This window comes from Diadema antillarum, unplaced genomic scaffold (assembly GCF_040938485.1).
Source record: "Diadema antillarum isolate AM-2024a unplaced genomic scaffold, OU_Dant_1.0 seq00001590_RagTag, whole genome shotgun sequence".
In the NCBI taxonomy this organism is placed as follows: Eukaryota; Metazoa; Echinodermata; class Echinoidea; order Diadematoida; family Diadematidae; genus Diadema; species Diadema antillarum.
This window is the reverse complement of record NW_027272307.1, coordinates 612,436-639,903: the sequence shown is the minus strand read 5'-3', so window position 1 is coordinate 639,903 and position 27,468 is coordinate 612,436. Positions and strand designations below refer to the sequence as shown.

Genomic DNA, 27,468 nt, shown 5'->3' with positions numbered 1-27,468 from the left:
TAAATGAATGTTAGCAAAGTACATATCGGACCAGGCAATTTTGGTTCGCAGGATTGAGAAGCAAATCTCCAGTTGATTTTATCAGATGCTGTATCTGGATCCTTTAGACGACAGAAAAAAAAAAAACATATGAAGGCATCAAATTGGAGATAACAATTAGAGACTGAAAACTACGTGTATATGAAGTCTTGGGTGTGAAAATCTAGCTTCGGTTTTATCTCATTTTATATGCTTTGCGGCGTCTATGTTTGACAAACACATAGTCGATTCGACTGCATGATGTTCAAGATTCTTGTTGAACCGAAGCCTACAACCGACAACTTCGATGATTGGTTCTGATAATTATGCACAAATGATATGTACATGTTTATCATTACTATTTACTGTTGACGGTACATATTGTATTCATTAACGTCACCACGTTCTCAGTGATGATTTTCATCACCTTAATTATCAACCATCATCATTACCAATATTATTATCATTTGAACGGCGCTGTCACCGTTGACCGTTCAAAACTTTTTTTAATTGCATAATCCTCGAAAACTATAATTTTCAGAAAAATGTACCATCTATTTTTAACGTAGTAATACACGTCGCTTCAATATCATTTAGCAACATTACAAAACTCGGACAAGTATAGTGGTAGCATCGAGTACGTCTCTTACATTAACTCTACAGTAATTGTTTGATCCACTCACGGACAAGCTTAGAATAAAGTGACCTCACGAGGACTGGTCACTTTGACCAAGCAAGGACTGATCACTATCATTACTATTCATACCGATAGACCGGATAATCCCTAACCCCCTTTAACCCTTTTCCCTATTTCTTACGGCAATGTCTATCGATCAATATCGGGAATATGTTAAGAATTTTTACATGTGTCCCTTTACTGCTATATCCTGTACTCATTGATAAACATTTAAATATATGAGAAACTTGACATCAATATGTTGAATGTAACCAATGAGCTTGGGTCCATCAAACGGTCTTTGCTAATTTGTTATTTTAGCAGTGGTTGCTTCAAACGCATCAAACACATTCGGCTACTCAAAGCACAGTAAGATTTAGGATATAATTCACCCGACTTTATTAAATTCATTGTGGTGTTCGTAAAGAGGTAAGTCTGAAATAACAATAGTTGAGCATTTATGATGTCTATGAAAAGGAATCAGAATCTGGAATTAAATATCCATGCCTTCAACGTGGAAACTGTATAGAAGAATTAGTTCTCGTTCTGGAGAGAAAATAAACATGACGAGGTACGGTGGAGAATGGCCACACAGACGAAACAAGTGCAATTGTATTGGGAATATTCTATACATCTATACATCTTTTCATTTATTTACTTTGGTAGCCGATAGCATCTATATAGATGGTCTATAAGTATGATGCAACGCTAAAGATATGAAGTTCTTCAGAAATATTCGTTAAAATACAATTGTGCAAATATAAAAAACACACGCTGATATGAAAAAAAAATACTGACGGAAGGAGGCGACAATTATTGTTGTCGTTGATAGATCGTGGGATTTCTTAGTTTTGTCGTCGAATGGGTTAGCTCCAAGGCATGTTTGACGACCGTTACCTCCACGGACACGCCCATCCATCCCCTCCCCAACTGATATCTATGTAGAGAGATCAGTGCCCACCCCTCATCTTGACCTCCATGGACACGCCCATCCATTCCCTCCTCCCCTGACCTCTACGGACACGCCCATCCACCCCTTCAAACCCCTTCCACCCCCCCCCCAAAAAAAAGATTCGCCTATCACAGTTTTTGGTAAGGTGGCATCAAAACGTGCCAAATGCACACCTGGTTCGAATGATTGTGATGCTGCGTCAGAGATAGCGGCTGCTCGGCGATTTGTTCTACATTCATTCTCTTCACATTTGCTAATTAAACCACTCTCTCCCTTCAATGCCCGCCCCTTTCTCAATGCTTCTTTTAGAGTCTGAGCCTCAGACCGCTAAATCCCCATCTCTAGGATCAAAGGCCGTGGTCTTGCGTCATGGTCCACACGTTTTTTGTTCTTTTCATGTACAAAATTACGAATAAAAGGTAGTCCGACAGGATAAGCAGCCAATTCAAGACAGCCTCTCGGATACTTTCAGGTTTTTCCCTCCTGCAACTCTCAGTTAGCATTCATTGTTGCCATCTTTAGAGCATTGTATGCTTTTCTCTAAAGATTGGACTCATCAGATATCTAAGGTAGACGTGAAAAAAAAGAAGAAAAGGTAAAAAATCACAAACAGGTGAAAAGGAGACGAAAAAGACAGAAAGAAGAAGATGCTGATGAAAATGAAGGTGAAGAAGACGAGGGTAGGAAGAGAAAAGATCGACATGAGTGAGAAGAAAAAAAGAGAAGGGGAGGAAGAATAGGGTGCGGACGGAGAAGAAATGACAGACAAAAATTAAATTTATGTAATGACAAAATAGAGACAGTATGTGCGTTCGTGGAAGTATAGTGCATTAATGTGTGTTTGTGGAGGGTGGTCTGCTTCTGTATAGCATTTGCATTGTTTTCAATGAATTTTTATTCAATTCAATTCAACTCTTTATTGCTAGTATTGCGTCGCATTCACGTGGATCTAAAATAACACAGATTATTAAAGTTATTTAACATTGACTTGTAAGTGTCTAATGATTATAGGATGTAGTCGGTATTCGCCATCCCGTTTTCAGTATTGATATTGCATCTTGTTGTTTATTCACCTGTTTTTGTACCTTTTTATTCATTGTTTTTGCATCATTCAGAACTGCAGCCTTTATTCGTCTCCCGCCTTGGTCATTAGGGGCATGTCTCACTACCAGAAGAAGTCCGAATCAACGGTACAGGCAAACGTAAGACACTTTAATATTTTCTCGCTATACAACCAAGCCTATCCTATTTGAAAATCTTTTCCACATGGTTACCAATTCACGGTTATTAACGTCTTTCCTAAATCCTCTCCCCCCCCCCCCTTTCTTCCTCCCCACCCTCTTTCTCTGTCATAGTAATTAATACAAGTGTGATATGCGTCAACCGTTTAAAACTAGAGTAAGATAAAACAAAACAAAGCACCACCAATCAGGAAACGGGACAAACATAAGGAGGAGAAAAACAAGAGTTCAAACCACCCGTCGTACTTCTGACCTGTGCGGACAGGTGTGGAGTTTTGGCTATCGGCTGTGAGTTTTTGGCAAGCTTTGCCTTGTGAACCGCTCTCTGGTTCATCGTACTCATCTGCGCCAAATATTCCGCGGGAAGAAACTAAACACTGAATGATTAGAGAGCCAAGTCCTCTACTGGCATTATCGGTGATTCTCTTTCAAAGGCTTTATTAGTTGTTAATACTCAGTACATGGTTTATAATAATTTTTGCGTGCGTGTATGTTCCCCTTTAACAACCTTGCCAACACAATAATACATGCAGAGCAAGTTGTCGTGTTTCTCAGTTTATTGGAATGATCTTTGCAAACATGATTTGTTGCTATGTCAGGCAAACCAAACAGCAGGTTTCTCAGGTGGCACGGTTGACATGTGCTAATGAAATATGTATAGAATCTTAATGTGTTTCGAATCAGTTTGTTCAAACACGTGACTAAACGAACACGTAGGTGGATTGACGTTTCTGACAAGTCTTCAAATCATTCCATGATGATCTCACTTCTCATGGCGCTCTTATGTTTGTTTTGATTCTACAAACGTATTGCAGCAAACGAAGACGGACACACTTTCTTTTTGCTCACCTTTCCTTAACTCATACAATGCCAAGGTCGATTTGCTTGGCCGACTAAGAACTTTAGAAAAAGCAACAGTGACCATTTTTGCAGATCTCAGCAATGTCATTGATCGAAAAGACGCACATCGATGCCACATCGCCCTCTTAACTGCATTGGGAAAAGGGATTCCATTTGTAATATGAATGTTTACACTATATTATTACAGCATTGTGCTTGAGTGTGTTTTTGTTCGTCTTTATTTGGACATGGAGTGTATGCATTCAGCACTGCACGGAGTCCCATTTCTTAAAGACCTAACACTACTCTCTAGAAAGAATGATATGGTATTTCAAAATTTTACATTCCATGCAAAATCTTGAACACTTGAATTATATTTGCACGTTCACGTCTTTATACTTTAGGGATGATGGAATTCCCAAAGACTTGAGTCTCTCAGCATATAACAATGATTTAGCTTATTACACCAACTTAGTCGATTTTCTCTGTTCCGATTTTAGTTTTTTTTTTTTTTCATCAATCTTTGCAAGATCATTCCAGATTCAAGAACAATACTCCAAGATCGGTCTGGATGGCTTAGGGATCGTACAGTGTTGGTTGAGACCTAATTTCAGGTTTCTAACACTTTTAGGGGAAATAATGAGAAACCTCTCATGAAATATGAAAGAGCATGTAATTCTATGAGGAATTCAATGTTTATTTGATGAAAATTGTTGTTTGAAGTGGCTGAGATATCCAAAAAAAAAGATTGCTTTGTTTTACTTTGTTTTTGGATGTTTCAGTCATTCCAAACCCGATTTTCATCAAATAGACTTTGAATTCTTCTTAAAATGATGTGATCTGTACTATATCATAAGTGTTTTCTTGCTATCTCACAAAAAGTTAAAAGCCCAATTTACATCTCCACCAATACTGTACCATCCCTTTATGTATACATACTTACTCAAAAAGCTGCATCACTTCGGTGATCCCTCGCATTTATCCCCAAGTTGAATTATATCAGGTTTAAGTGTGTGCGTGTGTGTCACACACAAACACACTGCCTCTTACCACACAAACATTGTTCAGGGTTTCTGAGACGAACACTATACTGGGGCTTTCTATATAAATAGCTCAGTCGGTAGATCACCGGGCTAGCATCCGGAGGTCTCGGGCTCGAATCCCGATGGAATCCCATTTTCTTTGCTCATGTTTCCACTAATACATACATTCGTTTGGGTTAGGCTCATTGCAGGGGCTCAATGAAGACTTTTTCTCCTCTCATGGCAGAGCTAATACTGTGATAATGACATATTGTAATCAAGCTGATCTTATCGTACAGCGTTGCCTCTATCCCGTTTTCTACGAGATTCAATTTCAATTTCAATCACTTTTCATGTTTCTAAAAAATTACTAACGTATGATACAAGGATCAATTTATAAAAAAACTTTAATCTTAGTGAAAATGCGAGAAAAATACGACGGCGCCTACTCAAAAGCAAGCATTACTACTCACTGCCGCCCCTCCACAAAGGTAAACACTGGTAGTCAGATTTTCGAGAGCGTGATGGCTAGGTTGAGGTTTATTTTCCTGGCGATAATCGATCAGTACATCACATCCTAGAAACATGATAAAGAAGAATGCCAAGGAACATACATGGTGTATAGCTATTCAATAGATGTTTTCTTCATTTACATTTGAAGGAACGATAATGAAAAACAACACGTGACTTCAATGGGGAGGCCATTTCAGTTTTTAGGTCCTGAAACTACAATATCTAGATTCTAGAATCCACGAAGAGCTTAAACGCGGCACATTAGACTTCTGTAGATAGTGGGTTAATTCTACCCATGAAACTTTTGGCGAATAGTGTCATTCGTAAACCACTTCCATCCCTTCTATCCCTCTCTTTCTTTCTTCCTTTCTTTCTTTCTTTCTCTTTTTCTCCATCTCTCTCTCCTTCTCACTCTCCAGTCCCCTCTCTGTCTTCTCGATCTCTCCTAACATGGAGACCGACCTCGTGACGTCAAAGAAGTTAGTGACGTCATGTCGTCTGCTTCCAACCAACCGGACATCCATTAATCAATGGCCAGCATCACGTGACAGCGAGCCACTTTCATTTCTTTTTTGAGTTTGCCACTAAAATGAGTCAGAAGGAAGGGAATCACATCTTTCTTGACCCAAAGTTGTATGAAAAAAAAAAACAACGAAAATTACTAATTGTTTTTTAATTACTCATTGAGGACATTACTCTCAACTGGAATCAAAACAACAAACATGAGGTGGAATTTCTTGTTCATCGAAATTTTAGGTCAAGGTCAGTTCTTAAAAGAGAGTTTTGAGCATACTCAGCGACTTTTTTTCCCCACTTAAAACGCCGCCAGTTTCCTTATTTGATAATTACTTATATCGATTATTCCCTTTGTGCTCAACGCGCTATTAGTATAAATGATCAAAACAGCCAATCGAAAATTGAAAGTGGAGGAGATATATCTCAGCCAGATGGATTTTCAGACCTGGTTTTTTTTATCATTGACGTGTCAGCCTCTTTCAAATGATCATTGGCATCAGCACTACATGTATGGCCGCCACGATATGAATGCATACAATACTTCCTCATATAATGAGATTGGCTAAGTGAATAATGAAAATTAAATCATCTGAAGTCAGGTCTTGGCACTCATAGCAATTGAATATTTATTCCTTTGTATACATCTTTCCATGGACTCAATACCAGTTTACCGAGGTCTCTTAACTAGCTCATTTGAAAGGAATACTTTTGGTAACCATAAAATACCTTCACGTCTCACCTGCAGTAATGTTCACACTTATCGACTCCACACTTCTTCTTACAGTTTGACTCTAACGGAGAGCCATTTTTGTATCGGGTTACCTCTCTTTCGTTCTAATTTGGTATCTCCTGTTAGACGTGAAGTGTGTTAATCTAATCAAGAAAGAACGCAAGAATAAAAAAGTGATTAATCCTCAAACGCGTCGGCTGAATTGCGCCTCAACGTCACGTGTTTTTCAGACTTCATACTATTTTTGAAAATATGTCACCTGACCTTGGAGTGTTCCCCGTCTTCTCTAAATAAAATGTGTGACGATTAAAATAAATACCCGCCTCCCTTTTACGAATGAAAACTTTCGTAAAGTGTTGCGATGTATAACCTACCGGAAGTCCATTCAGTAACATTCTAAAATAATTGGTCTACAAGGACTACAACTTTCGGAAGTTACGTTTGTCATGTTTGTTTGTTTGTTTATTTATTTATTCATCTATTCCCGTCACAATCAATCAAACATATACAAATATAAAAAATAATACAATGTTGAACGCGGCTGGATAAGCCTCACTCAGTAAATATTGCCATCATGGCTTACTGTTTTTCAGGAGGGTCAAGTTACATTTACAAATCATTTACTGCATAAAATTACTTATTATACAATTACACACGAATAAATCAAAAACGCCCTCCCCCCCCCCTCCATCCTTACATAAAACCCCCAGCATAATTAACTTTGATTAAGCTCAAGCCCTGCATATAGCATTATACCTGTCTATAATCTGTTACCTGTCTATAATCTGTCACCTTTTATACGCCGTGTACTTTATACTCTGTTACCTTTTTACTCTGTGTACATAATCTAATAGATATAAAATATTTTTTTCAAATATTTAAATATTTGAAAAAAAACATAAAAAACACAGATAAGTGTTTAAATTGTTTGTATCAAAGAAATGTTTTTGTGTTGAAGTAATAACTTTGTAATTCATTTATCCTCTGTAAAATTATGTTGCTTCGAGAAATCAATAAATTCTATCATTTGAGAAGAAAAAAAAGATATAAAACACAAATCAAATCGATTAGTCAGTAAGACCCATTGACGAATGAATGTGCTCTTTGATATACCTTTGGAATATATTAAAAGTTGTTGCCTTTTTTACATTAAAAGGAATCACATTAATGTGAAAACTCCCTCTATAGGAAATCATTCGCTTACAATAATTAGTCCTTGGTGTTGGAATCTTTATGTTATAATCAGATCGCAAGGAATATAATGTTCTCTTTAACTTGAAAAAGTTCGCTTAAGTAAGGCGGTGCCAATCCATTCAATGATATATAAACTCATTGAAGAAGATGCTTTCTTCTTCTCGAGACAAGGGAATCCCACTTTAGAATTTCATGCAACCTAAAATTTGAAGTATGAGAAAATGGATCAATTTTCAAAACGATTCTCTCTGCTCTATTCTGAAGTTTTTGAATCATGTCCATTTGTTTCTTTTTGCCAGAATCCCCTACAATATCAGCATAATCTAACTGGGGCAATATGAAAGACTTATATAACATCTTTAAACTTCGTTCATCAATAATACGTCTAAGTCTTCCCATAAAGCTTATCATTTTACTCACTCTCCTACAAACATTATCAACTTGCGTATTCCAATTTAACTCTTCGTCAACTGTAATACCCAAATACTTAACACACTTCACCTGTTTAAGGCTTTTGGAATTCATACTCAAGTTTAACTCATTATGCTTATTCAACAATTTTCCACTACCAATTAGCATGCAAACTGTTTTGTCACAATTTGAACTGAGTCTGTTTGTACACATCCAATCGAAAATATTATTTAGATCTTTCTGCAACATCATTTCAACTTTTTGAGGATTTGTGTCAGCAAAATACAATACTGTATCGTCGGCATACAGGTGAAACCTGCATGGAGACACATCGTCTCGTGCCTTGATAAATCTTTTATTCAACATTTTCTTGCTTCACACCCATCGCTCTTACACTTCATGCATAGCAGGACGGTAAATTATCAAGACTTTAAAAGACTTTGGTGAAAAACGTGTCAGACCATGCGAGACTTCATTCTCGTGTCTGTTTGTGTCTTATGTGTACGTTTACACGACAATCGAAGTTAAACACAGAAGCTGCATTTCGCGACTTCTTGTCAACACAGGACATTATCAGCAATAATCTCGTCACCTATCGCTCTAGGGAGCTGAGCTTCCACTAAGCTCTTTAACTTGAATGAATTCAAACAGGACGAGTTAAATCGACAAGATGAACGTAGGGATCTTTTATTCTTCTTCTTCAGAATTTACAAACTCCATGGTGCCCTTACAACTCGTCCAACTTGTCATTTTATGTGCTACAACTGTATAATGCAGACATTAGGAAAAGCACAAAAAAAAAGAGATATCTCGTCAATATTGATATTTGTGACTGAAAGCCGAATAAATGAATGAATAATAATAATGATGATAATCATAGTAATAATAGTAGTAATAATAATGATAATAATAATAATAATAATAATAATGATAATAATGATAATAATAATGATAATAATAATAACAATAATAATAATAATGACAATAATAATAATAATAATAATAATAATAATAATAATAATGATAATGATAACAATGATATATGAGGTGACTATCAAGCACTTCTCTTTTTTTCCTGCATATTCAAACAAAATATTGATTGGGTTGTCTTTGTATTCTGTCGTAGCTGATTTCCTATGACATCTTCTTCCGACCGCACTCAGATTGATTGTCATATGTCAGGTTTGAATACCTAACTGTAGACATCTTGGTAGACAGTAGACTGGATTTATGAAGTATTTTGCCGTGTGAATTATAACTCTGGTCACTTGCTATAGATCTATTTACTTGTTGTTGTGTTTTTCTTCAAACATTTCATCAAATATCTAGTTATCTTCCTATTCATCCATCCGATTGTTCATTATTCCCACATTCATGCATTCAGTCAGTCATTTGGCATTTTCTTACTTAGGGAACTCCATGATTAACTCACAAATATGTAAAAACTTCTGAGCATTATAAGGATTGATTATCATGCATATTCAACAATGAATCGGAGCTGCTTTTATGAATTCTTGAGCAGAAATTAAATAAGAAATGATTTAAGTGAAATATGATAAGGAGTATGTTTAAAGGAGAAAAATGGAAATGAGTGTAAAGAAGACCAAAGAACAAGATGGCACATGACTACACTCTCGCATTGAATATACGTGGCATATTTGTTGTTGTATTTTCAATCACAACTGTCTAGAATGAAATCTAGGTCGGGTAGCGAACTAAGCAGGGGGATGAAAAAGTAGATTAGAGTGACTACGTGATCAGGCCAACATATTCATGTTCAATAAATGCACTTTTCCTGAGGAAACGAAGAAGAGGTCCCCTCATCTTCTACACAGAATGTATTCCTAGATAACCGCGATAGACGAAGGCAGCGTGGACTGTCAAAGCTGTATAGGGCGATAGGGTTGATGTACGAAAAGCAAACATTTTCGCTCCGGAGACACGAATTCGGGGGTGACAGACGGACCCTTATCGGGAAATGACGGGGCACATTCGAAATGCGAGAAGTGAACCTAACGAAATTGAATCCAGCATAACTTGCGAGACTATGTAAGAGGCAAATATCGAATGCTTGATGGGTGAATGAAAAAGAATACGAGGAAAACAAAAAGACAGAAAGACATCGATGACCATACAGGTGTCAACATATCCCGATGAATATAAACTGCCCCACTTATATGGATTCACGGTCTCAGCACCGATCTGCGTCACTCATACAACTGAAAACATTCTGCTAAGAGTTGATGTTTAACAATCAATTCCATCTTTATGTCACTGTGCAAGTGTGATAGAATGTGATGTTTAATGCAAGAGTATTTACTCTTATCAAGCCAGGACATCGATTTGCAAACCAGTACTTGTTTCTCGTTTTGACCCTGTCGTCTCCATGGCAACCTTTGTGCCTTTCTCTGTACATTAGATTCGTCTTGTCAAAGGTTGTATCAAATCAAGATTAGTTTTCTAAAGTAGTAATGTCAGTTCTTCTGTGTATTTTCTGTATATGGCAATCTTACCATGATTTTGACTGGAAGTAACGATGATTTTGAAAATTATAATGACATTAATGATGATAGTAGTCATCACTATCACCGATGATAAAACGCGCTATATGTTGGCGTCATGCACGCTATAGGCCTATATGGTATGTTATCATGGTCTTATCTACGCTGTTTGTAGGTTCTTCAGTGTAAGAATCTATCTTACAGTGGTCCTGATAGTACAGATACCCATTACCGTTATCGGGTATCCATATACACATGTGGACAAAGAGGGTCGTAGGGGTTAAACACATTGACCACTAGTTTAGACCAACTGTCTCCTACTAGCGAGTGTGTGACGATGGTACCGTGTCTGCACCATTGGATGTACAACCCCATAGTAACAACAGTACATGATTGCAGTACGTTGAACGATTTTTCAATCTCATACACCAATCTAATTGGTCCTTACCCCTCCAACACCAGCATCACCACCATTGGATATACAACATGTACTTCAAGGATATCTAAATGAGTGCCTTTTCTAAGTCTATACTCAAACCCAGGTGCTAACTCTTCCCTATATAGGTTCGTAGGTTATTATCTTATACTATATTAGTGGGTTATTGTCGCAAACCATTTTGCCGTACTTTGATATGGTGTCGGCTGTGTGTTTACATAATCTATTGAACTGCCCTCATTCTCTTCTTACAATGGAGTCTTCACCTGCATTATTTACATTAGTCGAAATATTAAGGTTATTAAGACCTGTCCCGGATAAGTCTGGTTTCTATTTTTTTTTTAACCGTTCTGGCTCTCTCCCTTACTTTGATTCAATGAGAGAGATTTGTGTGTGCCTGTATGTATGTATGCATGTACGTAAGTGTAAGATTTAAACAAAGAACAAAATGGATGTCAACTATATACTTGTGCCGAGTTGTGGAATATCTATTCATATCATATAATAGGTAAAGATTGCTCTTCCACCACTTCGTCGATATCCTAACTTTCAAACATGACATGAGCAATACCAAGCTTACTTGAATCCTGTTGGTTACTGTAGCTCATTTAACCCTTGACAATGAAGCTATTTAGATAACATTTCGTCAAGGTTTGTTTTGTAGATTTTCTTTTTAGCTGTCCCTGTGCCCAGCAACCTTTCATTGTCAACGTAATCATTTTATCTGCCGCTTATCTGTTTGTTTCATCATGAGAAAAAAACATCGGGGCAAGGCAATTACGTAACAATGTGAGCTCAAACCCGATTGTTTCCCCCTCTTTTCAATATTGCCTTTTACCCATTTTTTAGGCAATGCTAATTCTTACTTCAACATGCTCTTTATCTGAGGTGCAGGCTGTCACTTATATAAGATACCCCTGGTAATGATTAAGAGCCATGTAGTCAAAATAGCCATTGACTGAGAATCTATGAGCATATTGCACTAGTATAATAGGAACACCTGCAATGAAAAGAAGGGTGCATGTATTAATTCATTCCCAAAGCTCCTTGTCACTACCCAAAGCTATACTTACACATCTTAGGATTAAAAGAAAGAAGCGCGTGGTGCTAAACTTTCTTGTGAGCGAGCAACACCTGAAAAACAAGAAATCCAGTGGACTAAAATACGCTTTATTTACTCGCGATCAGAAAGTGATAATCCTTGTCTTTTGATAGGTAGGAATCAACCTTTATTTACCGTATTATATCACAGAAGACTATCAAGAAAAGAGAGAGGCACATGTTCACCCACTAATATCTAGGAATCCATAATCGTTAACTTGCGTCAAGGTTCATTAGTTACAACTTCACGTTTTTAGAGAAAGTAATGCAAAAACCGTTTGTCTAAATCTTGATCCAAAATAGCCCCCTACGAAGAAGTCAAAGTTGATATTAAGTCGTGTTTCATACGAAAAGTTATGTCTGCATTGTTTTTACTTTTGTTTCCAAGTAGGAGATGCATTCCCCGCTGAACTTTTTCGTGCTTTAAGTATAAGTATATTCCTGAAAATGAGATTGACATTCATCACATATACGAGACATAATTATAGTGAGACGCCATCGATTTACACGACACAATGATCATGATTTTTATCACACTTGACCTGTCTATACTGCATGTATTTTCCCCGGTGTATTATCAATATTCATCATTTCAAGCCAACTGTCTAGTTGTCTAGTACGATGACATAGTCTAAGAAACTTTGAATACACCTATTCTTTGACAGAAAGTCATGTTGCCTATTTTGGTTAGACCCTCTGATGTGTTAAGGACGCGGCGTCGTACCCCAAGGTCAAAAAGGACCTGTCCTCTAAGCTGGGCAAAGCGCACTTCTGATGAGCGCATGCAACGATCACAAACATACCACGTGACTAGCGAAAATCACATGTTTTGTAAAATCCTGTCATTACGAACTTTACCCGCCGGACTGTCAGGGAAGACCCAGCAAAATCAGATGTAAACTCTCTTATCATCGAAAATTGTATAATGCGTGCAGATGCCCTGACAGCGTAGTACATAACGATTTACCTTGTTCATTCTAGCGTCGGTTCTCTTGCCCTGCGACCACTGGGGACAGTGCTATTAGATCGTTCATCTCGCCTACCTTCGATATCGGTCATTGACATTGCACCAGCGCTACAGCAAGAGGTCACTCGGATAAAGTATTTTATAGATTCCTTGTCTACGGAACAAAGAAATAAAAAATCCTGATGTCGCGTCAATATATTAACGTGAGTAGAGGACAGAGTTTGTCGTACCATAATAAAGATACATATAATTATGATTTATATAACAGTAATTATTGAGACGGCATTAACTCTCGCAGTTAAAAGTATGATGTCATGTAGACATTGTATGATCTAGAATGCGCACTTTATTTGCAAGCTCACTTTCATTTTGCTGAGACCTCCATGCTGGGTGTAACGTGCATTTACTCTAGATTTAATCCGGCACAGCAATTTGAAATTAGCACGGCGCCTATTATTTCCATTTTAGCCATTTTTCCTGCCATTGTATTAAGATGTATAAAAGCAACTAACGGACGATTTTGTTTTCTTTTCTCAGGTAATAGCATTTTCTGAAGATAAGTTCAAAATAGATTTGTTTACCATGATTAAAACAATATTGCCAATCGCTTTATAGGATTGTCTTCATTTTTTTTTAAGATCAAGGAACCTTTAAAGAGATTGCTTTACAATGCCGGGTCAAATCATGTCGTGGATGAAACAATGCTATATATTTTTCCAAGGTTTCACGGAACTTGTGCAATAAAGAACTTCACAGAACAAGAAGATGGAAGACTAAAACAACAAAAGCTCTATCGATCTGAGGGAATAAACATACTGTGCAGTTTATTAGACCATGTGACCATAAACCTCAGGTGCCTTTTATAGGGAGGGGAATGTACTAATAAACTATGATATTTGAACACAATGTGATTGCCACAATCTGTTTCTTTACTGGTCGCGTTTTTCTCTCCTGCATCAGGACACGACACTGTTGAATTGTTGAACTCTGAGTAATTGATTTATGACAAACTTTGTCACGATGTCATAAATATCTTCTCTCCAAAATAAACTCGCCCGGTTGTTCAAACTTGTTTGAGATTATGGTAAGGCAGAATAATTGTATTATGTTAAAGGGTGGAATAGCAGTCATGCCATGACGCAATGGTACCACTAGGTCGAGACCTGAAGGGCGAATAGTGAAGGTCTTGTAAAGAGTTGTAGGTTTTCGGGTTTATGCAAAGCTGACAAGCATGAAAATGTAACGTCAAATGACACGGTGAATGGGGATTGCTTGGGAGGTAAGGCACGTTCCAGTAGCCAGAGTCCTTACAGCTTGATGCAGATAGGAAGCCAAGTAACGCGCAGTTACCGCTCCTGGCTAATTGAATTAGAGAGCAACTTCTCACTTACAACCTTTAAATCTCGTGACACAGACAACTCGAGTCTGCCTCAAGGATAACCTGCCTTCAAAAATACCCCCACTTTCCAACGTGCAAATCGGCAACGTCGTAGAAAGGGGTTCGTCATAACGCGCATGCACACCCATGCTCAAGCATCGGATCTCCAATTACCAATCGTCTGTTATGACACAACCCACCCCTCCCCCTTTCTCTTACCATACCCGACGTGCACATCCCAACTACTGACAGTAGCTTTTTGAGGGTTAAGACCGATCCAGGGACTCCGCGCTCGTCTTTGTTCGCGTTGTTCAAGTACGTTTCGCTGTCGGGAAAGACTCAAAACCGACGGAACTGTATCCAGAGTACTCACTCTGAGAACTGAGTTGTGGAGAGTAACAGGCTCGGGCTGGCTGCGGGCACCTTGCTGTTCTCTACTCGCCAGGACGAGTCAATAAGAGAAGTCTCTTTCTGGTCTCTGTGATTACCACCAACAGAAACTCACGTTCTCTTTGTGAATCTTTTCCACCCTCGAACTTGACAAGTTCTTTCCCCGAGTCTTTCCTTGGCTGCTCCTGGAGGCATCTCCACCGAAATCGACGACTCTGCGATTCTAGGATTCATACTTGAAAATTGTTCGGCTGTCCTAGGTGAGTTTTCTTTTCCCTTAAGAAGGATCTGTGTTGACTTCTTTCAACTTTCTTACGATGACATACATGTCTGGAAAATACTCAGTGGAGCGATTTGATGTTTTAGATGAGTCTTGGTGGATGTATTGGTTGCTTGGTAGAGTGACAAGTCTCCAGTTCGTTTTTATCTTGATTAATTAATTTTTTAAACGTTTGCAAATTTTGCATGGTTTTGCTTCAACCTTGGGAGAGTAGCCTACACGCAGCGTAGCTTGCAATCATACAAATATTGGAATCACTGACATTTCATTTACGATCCCATCGTCATTCAGAACCTTAGCTATTGCCAAAGATTTATTATTGAATGTTTATTTCTCGTGGCATAAACTGTCAAATTATTTGCCAGAGTTCATGCTTAGGATTATCAATGAGTTTTATCGATGCTTGCATTGCTCCATTCTGGTGAATCAGCAAAACAGACAAATCTGCTACTGCTGACAAAACATTATCGATACCTGTTGCATTTAAATACATCGCTGTTACGAAATGCTATGACTTGAGTTTGACCAAAGTTTCATGAAACTTCTTAGATTACAAATCAGCAGAAGGATCTGCACATCTGTAGCGACAGGTTTCGTTCAAAAAAAAACTTTGTAAACAGAAAACGGAAAGGGAGATTTCATAAACGCTTTTATGGCATCGCCGTCAGTCAATGAGGGGCGAAAATTAATCTTGTCCTGCCCACCGCTCAACATCAGAAATCACTTAAACATAGCGAAGAGTAGTTGCTATTTACGTCATCTGCATGTAGTCAAAATGGATTACCTCCTGGTCACAGTACGATGTACTTTACGAAGACTGCTTTGATGAGCAGACGACGTGTGTGATTGACTGAAAAAAGAAAGAAAGATGGAAGCGGCAATTTTGTACACTCATTGCGCGCAACGATTGTAGAAGATCAAACTCGCTTCCCATGCTTTTTTTTCTGTTAAACAGCTATATAGGACATAATACCTCGAGAAATGCCAACATTATTAATATCAAAATGACTTGAAGACTTGCTGATCGTACTAAAGAGATGCAAATCCATCTCCTTGAAGCAGTTTCATAACACTACAGAGAAATTATCGTAGAGAGAGTCTACTTGTGAAAGAAAAAAGAAACGCACTTCTATTTGAATTGCATGTGAACTGAAGTTGAATATAGACAAACGTAGCTCAAGCGACAGTGTTATTCATTAGCATGAACAAACACTTATTCTTGATAGTCCCCAATGCAAACCTTTACGCGTTTTGCCTCATTACGAACAGAATACTTGTATTACGTCAAGATCTTTGTATAACAGATAGAAACAATATAGTTACTTCAAGATAAATATATAATTGACGCTACATGTTGAGCCTCTTATCGGTGATGCTTCATTTGCTTCAAGGTGATATTTGGTCTGAGTAACAAACATATTACAGTCAAGCCTAGGCCTATTATTATTATATCGAAACACCAATCTTTACTTGTGTTTATTTGAAGAACAAGAGAGTGAAATTTTAAGCATCCAATATGACCCGCTTGCTTTTTTTCTCTCTTTTTATCATTTCAGTAAGTTTTATTTCTCTGCTTGTGTAATGGAAATCAATGTAACAAAATAATTTTTTTTTAAGTTAAAACATCCACAAGAGTGCTTACTACAAATATGAAATTACAAAATGTTAAATTATAAGAACAATACGTAATATGTTTCATGGTATATGTTAAAGTATACGGCGGAGAAGACCGTTATAGATAAGCAAACAGTTTGACTTGGATAACGGCATCTGACCATGAATTGTGACTGTTCTCTCTATTCTAACTGAAGGAACAAAACATATATCACACAAAATTAAGCGTAAACAGTCGAGTTTCCTTAAGTCATAATGGCAAATATAATCTCGTAGCGAGCTTAAGACTGCGTTGATAATGGGATTCAGGGTTCGGCTGGCTACAAGTATGATTTTAAAAGTATTCTGTTAAAAACGGTCTTTGAACTGCAAAATGAGGCATAAGTCGTTTTATCTATGTATGTTTTCCATGAAGATCCGTTGTAAAACGATGGAACAGTATTCGTCGTATTTTAAACAAACCAAACTACGTGAACCCTTTAATCAGCCGTCAACTTATCGATTTTCTTGTCTGATTCCAAACCTATATCAGTCCTATTAGAAGAGATTCGTCTGAGTCTACTACCGGTTCTTAATACCTTGCCTATTGAGTTAGATTAATCTGCATTCATGACCATACTTTCTTTATGAGAAGACAACAAATCTCACCGCATCAATTTGGTTAATTTTAGAAGTGACCATGACTAACTGGTTGGACATTAATTAAGGGTTTTTTTTTTTGTGCCAATCTCAGATGAGTGGTCTAATCCTCCGAGCTCCTGTCTGAGATTAACGAGGATTGAAAGTCACGCGTAAGGCAGGACCAAATTCTTGCGGAACAAACCACACCTACAGTCATATCCTCGGCCACCCCTCCCCCATGAATAAGCTCCTTGTCTTCACGATTGGTTCTTAAAGTCTCATTTCTATTAAATTATTACAGGTTGACAGTTTCCATAGAAGTTTTGTCCCATAAATGATAATTGTATTAATGAGTACTGTATGATTTTTCAGGAAAGAAAATTACAATCGCATTTCAAATACATTATGGAAGTACAAGATGAAAAGAACAATATTAAGAGAATATCAAACGTGTTTCGAGCAGATTTCCCCGAACAAAACAATGTCGTGATAAAATGATATTTGCATACTAGTATATGTGTGTGTAGGAGGTAGTGCATGCGTGTTATACTGCATTATGGAGAACATATTATTTCATCAGCTTCAAATTTTGTCTAGTTTTACTTAAACTACTGTTAAACAATTATTATTCTTACACATTCTTATAAAATTACAGGCTTCTTTATCTTGTATTCAGCGAGATTTATCATCAAGTTCTCATCATGCGAGCTGAAACATCTTACGGAATAAATCATACGTGAAGTGATCTTAATCATTTTCCTATCACCCTCAGAAACCTTAGCATTTGCCGTGAATTATCAAGACGGAAACTGTTTAATGATATAAGAGGATCAAAGCCTATGAGAGGGCGCACCTATCATGCCTACTTTCTTAAGACTATTACTAGTCACACCTGTTTCATTTACTAGCGCTTCGGATATTAGGAGAATGTTTTCGACTTCAAATCTATTCTTTCCACAGCTGTTCACAAATTTGTTTGTGTGTGTGTTTGTGTATGTGTTTTTTTCACAGTTACTAGTTGTTAAATCCGCTATACGTCGTCAATTAGCGGTCTTCCTAATGTGATAATTTGGGTTCAATTTTATTTGCGATTGTTATCAATTCCCAGTTTAGGTAGTCATTGAGGACACCGTGGAGCTTCCTGTGCAGGAGTCATGATTCAACGATGGCCGACTGCATTTTTATATAATAAAAGAAAAACAATAATCTCTTTATGCTATAATTTCATTGCACTACGAGCAAACTTAATATTCTATATACGTGAACTTGAATTTCATCCAAATTGTATGACATATTAATATGAGACATCCATCACGACACTGCCAGGAATTCCCCGGATGTTGTGAACATCTGTTGAATCTGATAGATTAAGAGCCCTACACAACATAAAGCAGTAAATATGCCGTGATTCGTACAAGGACATATCTAATTTAAAAGGATTGTTTTGCATCACATACCATCCAGCCAGTTGGTACTGTGTGCTGGGCGGTTGCAGCATTTGAGCCTGCTGTCAACCTTTAAGGCGCCACCCCCGACGCTTTGCTGAACTTTCGTCAGCGTTCCACGTGGTTTATCTCGTTTACTCTGCATCCCGCGTGTATCTTCGTCATCCCCATCTCCTTCTTTAGCTCGGCGAGGGCTTTCCAGTAGAACTGCGGCTTCCCCAATCCGTCCCGATTTCTAAATTTGTCCGCCAGTTTGAACCCATGCCAACGGCATTTGACACTTGGCTCCCGGTCAACTCGCCAGATCAAAGGACAAGTTTAGAACACCCGAGCATAAAAGCGTCTCCCTGATTCATCGATATGATTTGATAGAAGATCAGTCCATACTAACCAGGAAATCGGGTTAAATTTTGTTTTTAAACAAAGTAAATCAACATTGCTTATATACTTTAACTATACTTCCATATTTTCATGCTCAAATAACATTGAAACTCTTTTCCCCCGGATGGTTGGATGAAGTTTTCTCCTACGTGACATCTATTCTAATTTGCTTGTCTCCCTGTTAGTAACGAAATCGCGTTAGTGAAAAAAAAAAACAATATTTTCTAACAACATTGATCAAATTTCCATTGGAAGCACTTGCGTTGAAAAAGACATGAATGATAACCTTGAGGACGCTAGAGGGGCATATTCTATAGTATTCCAGATAAAACAGTACACTAAGACACAAGACAATTGTTGATGGCTGCATCAATCATCTAAATATCAATCGAGATATCTCAAACGTCTGGATGATGACTGCATCCTACCAGGTTTCTCCATTAATACAAGGGTGGACTCATTTATTCTTACAGAGCTTCACGTTAGAGTATCGACGATGTTTCAGTGTTTCTTATAGCTATAAAGACAGCAACTGATATATAGTTATCCATACATAATATTTGTCATGATCTATCATTGCAGTAGTATTTACTAGTGTTTTAATCCTGATATTGCAGTGATCGCACTTGTCTTGGTCAAACAATGCCAATCTGAACCGTAGGATTTATTACTTCAATCCGCATTGAATGTGCCTCAGCTTCACAAGAGCATGGATTACCCAATAGGGCTCCATTTTTTTTTAATTACCATCTCATTTAAGTTGCAATTGAGGTGAAAACCTCAACAACCTTGTCTTAGCAAAAAAACAAAAACAAAAACCGTTATCAATTATTTCGTGTTAATTCATAGAGGCTATAGTCACATGCTCTAAGACAATACATGAAAGATACATTTCTTTCATCAAATCTTAGAGCCAAAGAACAGCCCTCAAGTGATAAAGAGTTTGGTTTAGAAATCCTCAGCTCAACTTTTCTCAACAAATAATGACAGACTAAGCATGGAGTAGTGAATTAATCCTTGATCGTCATAGCGAACTATGACAAGATCATTCCACAGGAGATAAGCACCGGTTGATGAACTTTCCGTTTCTGACTGAGGTTCTTTTTTATATTTCGCTTGATTTTACGCTGGTAACGAATAAGCCTGAAGACAACCCACGCCGCGAAGATCTCGGGAGCTTTACATGTGAGCTTAGGCGGTCTAACAGACTTCCGTTTTGGGTGTAAGTGTATCATCTCTCAAAGTGTCTTGAGAGAGAGAGAGAGTATATCTTTTGCTTGCTTCTTTCCCGCCTAAAATGCATGTACATCACATTGAATGGTAGAAGGTGCCATGAAAGGAACTCTGGACTGAGTTCAGGGAGAATATTTGAGGGATTTCACAAAGAGGAAATATCAAAATTCGAAATAAAAGGTCAATTCTGGAGAGAATAGCTGTTTTGTATCTTATCCATGGAGAGAAAAGTGAGACACTTTTGCACAATGTGGAGCAGAACAAGACCATGGAAGGTTTACAAGGTGAGCTTTAATGAAATGACTTTCATAAAATGTGTGATATGTTTGATATTACAATGTGATCCTGCTTTCTTACATATTACTTGTTACTTGAGAAATAAGTGCTTGGGTACTTCGATTTAAATGTCAAGTTCAGCCAAATCATTACCCTGAAATCTGAATAATTACACAAATTTCGGGCGTAAACTATTGTGTGTGTCACATGCCGCACGATTACTGGTGCTATAGATTTAGGTAAACGCTATATGCCTTCCTCTGCATTTAGAGCGTTCCGTATATTCGAATTCGAACGCATGGTACAAAGTGGTACACTTTTAGTGACTTGACTAATCTTTTCGCAGTCATACCATGTGTGAGAAGTGCCCACGCTTAGATGATATGATTTTGATTGCAACTGTCGTTTATTGAGGCAGAAGTCTAAAGTGTGCACATCACAGTGAACTCAATGTCATTGTTATACACGCATGTACCTCTACAAAAGCACTTGCCAATGCCACGTTCTTAACAAGTAATTCCGCGAATCCTTGGCAAAGTTACAAATATTTTAATTCTTTTTGGCACCGAATAAACTTCACATATAAAAAATTTCCTCGAATGCAAGGTTTAACACCCCAACCTCCCCTCCCCCACAAAGAAAAGAAAAAAAAACAAACAAACCCTCCATATATATCATTATAGTAGCTGCGCAATATAAATGTCCTTTTATTATTATTTTTATTATATATATATATATATATATATATATATATATATATATATAAATTTACATATATATATATTTATTCATTTATTTATTCGTTTATAGAAATAAATAAACAAAACAACATTTGGGGAAAGCATTATTATATTAGCCGGAAGCGACCGGCCTCCGTTGCCAAACCACTTTTGTGCTGTTTTAATTTCTTTCTGAGTCAGTGGTTAAGGGAATGCCAAACTATCGTATTTTGTCGATAATAACAATTTATAACTATTTGCTATTGAAATCAAGGTAGGTCAAATGTGCGAACCACTGACAACATCAATGTTCCAAGGATATGTCATCTCTTTGATCTCTGGCTCACTGCGGTCATTCGCCAAGTTGGCTGTCCTTCTCGGAAGATGAGAGGAGCGAAAGCCGAGGATGGCGGCCTGGCGTAAAGCTGCTGGATGTTCTCTCAGCTGATACCGGAGACAGCAGCCCTCTGCCTCCCAACATTGGTCTCAGAGACATTTTGATGAAAACCCTGAACTTTTCTTACAAGTGTCATTATCAGTGGTCATCTGTGGGAACTAAATAGATAGAAGTTTAAGATGTGTCACTATAAATGCCTATGAACTTGACATGTGACATTATTATCGTTATGTAATGAGTATTGATATGGGTAACGATGATGTGCCAAGGACATCGTTGCTCTTACTTCATCTACAAGGCATTGGAAACCAGTACCCCTAAACAAATCTTTTGCTTGTCATGTTTGGGAAGATACACTTTCCGGCTGCTAAATACCGTTCCTTTGCTGCTCACAAACAAAAATGTGGCAGTCGTATCAGTTTATTTAATGAGCAAAACATGAAATCGCTGTCAGAGATATACCTGAAATGATACTTCATGTTATTTCGAGAGCTTGATTTCTAAACTCGATGCTGACAGCAGTTGTTTCGCACAGCATAAAATAATCCTAGTTTATTATTCATGTTTGATGAGATTTGGGCCAGTCTTATCGAGTAGCAATGGTGGCAAGGCTTCACCATAGCAACGCAAATGACGTGGAAAGAATGACGACAAACGTTTGACGCGGATTATCAACATTTATTATTGGACTCTTGTTGACAGCGAATAATCCAAAGTTTGAAAACACGGCGTGTGAGTGGATAATGCGTTTTTCCGGTCCGTGATCATTCGCGTTGTATAGCATCGAAAACTCATGCGTCAACTCTGCGGGTTGGAATCTAAGCCTGACGCGTACATTAGACTGCGTGATTTGACATTGCTGATCTTCTAACTTATCACTTCAAATAAAATCTTTGTGTCACACGGTTTATTTCTTCCATTTCTGCATGCATGTCAAGATATTATCACAATTGTTGTGAAGTTCACAAATCATTTTGAATTGAGAAACAAAACTGACATCATTAAGGCCTACATATCTGTAAACATTCATTTGGATTAATGTCCACTGAAAACACATATTTTATAATGCATCCGGCGACATCAATAAACAAATATACACTGTAGACATGGTTCTATAGAATATACAAAGCGGGATCTCTTGCTACACTGAATTGTTGCATTGCTCACACAATCACGTTGAGAAGGACTTGTAAGAAAATGTCTGAAGTATTCTAAACACGTGTGATTTTCTTGTTGATGATAATATTTTTAATAGTGATTACAAACGACCTTTATAAATACGCGCACTGATTGAAAGTGCCACATTAGATGTTTGGTCATCAGCTGAAAAAAGTTTTCCGCAAGATTTATCATTTTACGGAATAACGGCACTCTATTTAGAAGTATTTCGTTTTTCAAAATATTGATATACTGTTGCGTTGTTAAACAATTACTCTGCATCGCATAACTATACGCTGTAAGCTGCCCGTAAAGTGTTTAGATGTTTTCTTGTTTATTTGGAAATAATTGTGGACAGTCTGCATATCGTGATTAGTTGCAGAGAGAGATGATATTTAGAACTCGAAAGTTAGGTTGTCAGGCGTATGTTGGTATGCAGTATTTTATATGTTACACTTACATGCAGTATACGATTCACAAGGCATTTGTGCTGGAAACTGGCCATGTCGCATAAGTGGGGTTTCACTTCGCGTATTATCCAACGTAAGATGGTACTATGTCATTCTGTGTCAATGTGTGGAGCGGCCAGTCGACGACGAGAAAGTGCATTTCTGGGCGGAAACTTCTAATCAGTGTCCATGCCCAACACAGGCAGGTGTAAGTCGACGAGTCAGTGCGTTTTCCTGACGACCGCAAACGTTTTCTATTTTAGTTTTTATACCCCGTCGTGAAAATATCGTAGCCCGTCTGCTTGTCGTGATCGGTTTGAAAGAGTTCAAACTTCGATTTCGAACCTTGAGGCGAGCCCTTATGCATCTTTCCTTTATTATCGTTCATATTGAATGCCCCTCCGATTAGTAGGCCTATCATATATCTAAACAAAGAGAAAGTTCATCAGATATTTTTAGCAATGTAATGATGGTCGGAAAGCAAGAAACATAACATACATAGGCCTATATTCTCATTCATAGAGCAGGATTTGTAATGTGAAAATGCGCTATAACTTGAAAAAAAAACACACATGTTATACATGCACGAAGACCTTGATGATATGACCAAATTCAATTCTTTAAAAAGTTTTGATGCCAGATACTTATTGGAGAGTGTGCAGAATTCTAAGGGGCTTCCTTAGCCAATCGGTATACACAATGGGTACAAAGGGCTAAACGTCTCTTCAGACGGACAGTTAAACGTCACTGCTAAGATTCATTGTAGTCCAGCGTGTTCTTGAAATGATATCAGAGTTGTTAGCCCTGTAGCAAACACAGAACACGTTTGGACACTTCCATTTTTATCTTTATCTGTCAATTTTAGTTAATTAACTCACAGAAATTTAGGACCCCGCCTACCGATGTGTACTTAAGTGGCAAAATATCCTAAGACCAATTGGTTGACGTGAAAAGTCTAGGTGTAATCGGTCCACTTATGTACATTGTGACCTTGACTGCTCGGTCTTACAGCGCGCTGAATATCCTGCGTTTGGCGCTGATCTTTACGTACCCATCAGGTTGTTAGGCGAGTAGAAAGCACCGTGCTAAAGCAACGCCTGGTTCTCGTATAGCTATCCATAGTCTTTGTTGACACTCAGTATGTAAAAGTGGCTTTGTTTTACATAATATTCAGTCCATACATGTATGATTTACGCTTCGAAACACTCATTATCATTTACGATGATTAAACATGATTTTGACTGTGATGATAGTTTCAATATGACTAGATCCAAATATCTGTGTACTTTAAGTAAACGTGTTTTTTTTTCAAATGCTGTCAACGTGCAATGTTTAATTAAAAAAATAGTCCAGACATGGAAAAGGTCTAATCATTTTAATAAGTCATCATCAGTCACTATATATAAGGAAGATTTCGACGTTTTGGTGTATCGAAGCATAACCACTTCAGTTGTTGGTAAAGAGTGCTAGGATCGCTCCCTCGTGTTCACGGACAAATTCGCTGTCAGCTGCCACATCAAAATTCTTTTGTCTCTTTCTAAGACCACTTCCAGTCCAGTGTACTCTAGTTTAATCACTGTCGCCAATAGCGCTTTTATGTTCTTTATCTAGTATTTATTGTCACATCCGTTGGCATCTTGGCTCTACTAAATGGGGGCTCTTCAAAAGACTTACTTTGTTTGTTTCTGGTTTCTGAATGGGACCAATGAAAGTCAATGCTTCGGGCGGGCATGGGTCTATCTTCCGCTTGAGTCTCCTCTCTGGTATGGTATTTGACTTTGGTGTACACTTGTGAACACATGACTGTGAAGGACGTGCACATTGATGCCATAGTGCATGTTCCTGATGAGTTTAGCTCCCATTCTGTTCTGTTGAGTTTCGAGTGGAAAATCGATGTTCTTTCACGAGATTAATGTATATCGGCCGAGACCCTCCGTGGATAGGTCCCCGAACGGCTCCGGTGATGAGGATGAGCGTGGACGATTTAGACGGAATTCATTCATGGTAATGGTATCTTTTCGTGTAGTCAATATGTATCTTAACCCATTGAAGGGTATAAAATCCCAATGATACTGTGGCAGGTGTATTTGTGAAGTGCATGGTATAGGAACGGATTATGGTGTTTTGTTAAATGAAGGAAGCATTCCTTCTTTCTTTTACTTTTAATCATACATAATCCACGTGGAACGCGCGAGACCTGCTTACTATAATGCAGGCAATGTTTGAAATATGGAAACATTTGTTTATTTGCATTTTTTCTTATTCTGGAGCCTTGAATGATAAAGGCACATAATGTTTATGGGTACAATGGGGTTTTCTAGTATATAAAAAATAGCTCCTATAGAGCCTGATCTGTAACTATTACGCAAACGTCTGGATGTGATGCTGATGATGGCGATGTCCGGTCAACTTTCTGAAGATTCTGAAGACGGACGAAGTGTGTGCATAGAATTTGACATGTAACACTCCTAGGAAGATTGCTATACCAAGGAGGCTTAAGAGTTGGAGTTCCAACTGGCTGTAATTATTCAAACAGCTGTCAGATTTCTGTTGATGTACAAAAGAGTTTCACAGGTGCATTTGTGCCTTTGATGATCGATTTTCGAAGCCGCCGTCTTGCTGAGCAATCTGAAGATTCATTTTGAACGTTAACATAATATTGGCCATATTTTGCTTATTATTCATCAAATGAAATGAAATTTCACTTAATGATGAAGTATGTAAAACAAAAATCAATCCCGTGCAGAAATTTGTGCAAATGTGTAAATCAGAGCTGTATCATGTGAAAATATTTAAAACTGTATCATTCTGGAAAGCCGGTTTTAATCACTTTTCCGCTTGATTCCGACAAATAAAACTGACCTGGAATAATCTTCAAATATAATTCTTTATTGAAAGATATATCAGATTAGTGCCCGGGAATGCCCAGTCGAGTAATTTACATCTTTATTTCAGCATTTTTTGCGCAATTTCTATTCGCACATCCTCGTGTCTGTACCACCTACCTTTTATAAGAAGGGATAGCGAAAAGTAATTACCATCACAAAGACATATCTTCCTTAGAAAGGGGCTGGTGATTATGCAATGAGACACGAGTCAATTGTCTTCCTATCTGCGTGGCAGATCCTGTTTTTCACATGCTTCAAATATTTCTGAGCGGCGGCATCGAACATCTAGCAAAGGAAATAAGACAGTTGTGACTCCATTCTCTTGAACCTCCTTGGCTTTACGTACATGACTGTTAGTTGTTTTGTTGATTGTACTGATGCCAAGTTATACTTTGCCCCCGTGAGATGTTGCATTTAACAGACTGATGTAAAAACTCAACCGAAGTCATGCCGATGATGATTTTGGGGGTTTGTTTATGCTTTCACTTTTCACGTTGGTACATGAATAATCAGTGATAATTAAGGCGTTTTGTTCAAGAATCTTTATCTCTGCTATATAATATGGCAAAGGCATTCTTCGTAATATGTGAATACTCTTTACATAGAAAGAATAATGACACAAATGATACTTCTCACACTACGTACAAAATCCTGCACGTTTAGGAGACGTCGCAAAGACGCCTGTTGCCTCATACTCACTTGCATACATTTATTTGTTCACACGCCTCCTGGAGTTAACAAAAATCATACTGAAAATTGATTGACGTCACATCTTGGTAGGCAGGGAAAACATACCACTTTGACATGTGTCAGCCTTTGAGCATCTGCTTTTTTGTTCACCTTGTTACTCTCTATATGATTAGATTAAACTTTACACATATATTACAGATCCATCTTTCTTTATGGACTGGTACAATACTATGGTGTTTATGTTTAGTTCTGTATTTTCTTCCAAATTTATGATCAGAGTATCAAGAAAATGCACTAGGCTAAAAAAAAAAAAACGGTATAACGGTATAACGATCCTGAACAATCCTTTTGATTGAGGCATTCAGCCAAATGTATGTAATTTGTCCAATCAGTTCTAACTATACAAACCTGTATACAATGTATATTCAAAA

The 27,468-nt window shown here is 37.7% G+C and overlaps 1 pseudogene; it reads left to right on the top strand.

Moving 5' to 3' along the window:
- The first annotated feature begins 2,305 nt into the window (after positions 1-2,305).
- The window catches only part of LOC139710944 (electroneutral sodium bicarbonate exchanger 1-like), a 52,127-nt pseudogene continuing 26,964 nt past the window's right edge, over positions 2,306-27,468 (top strand).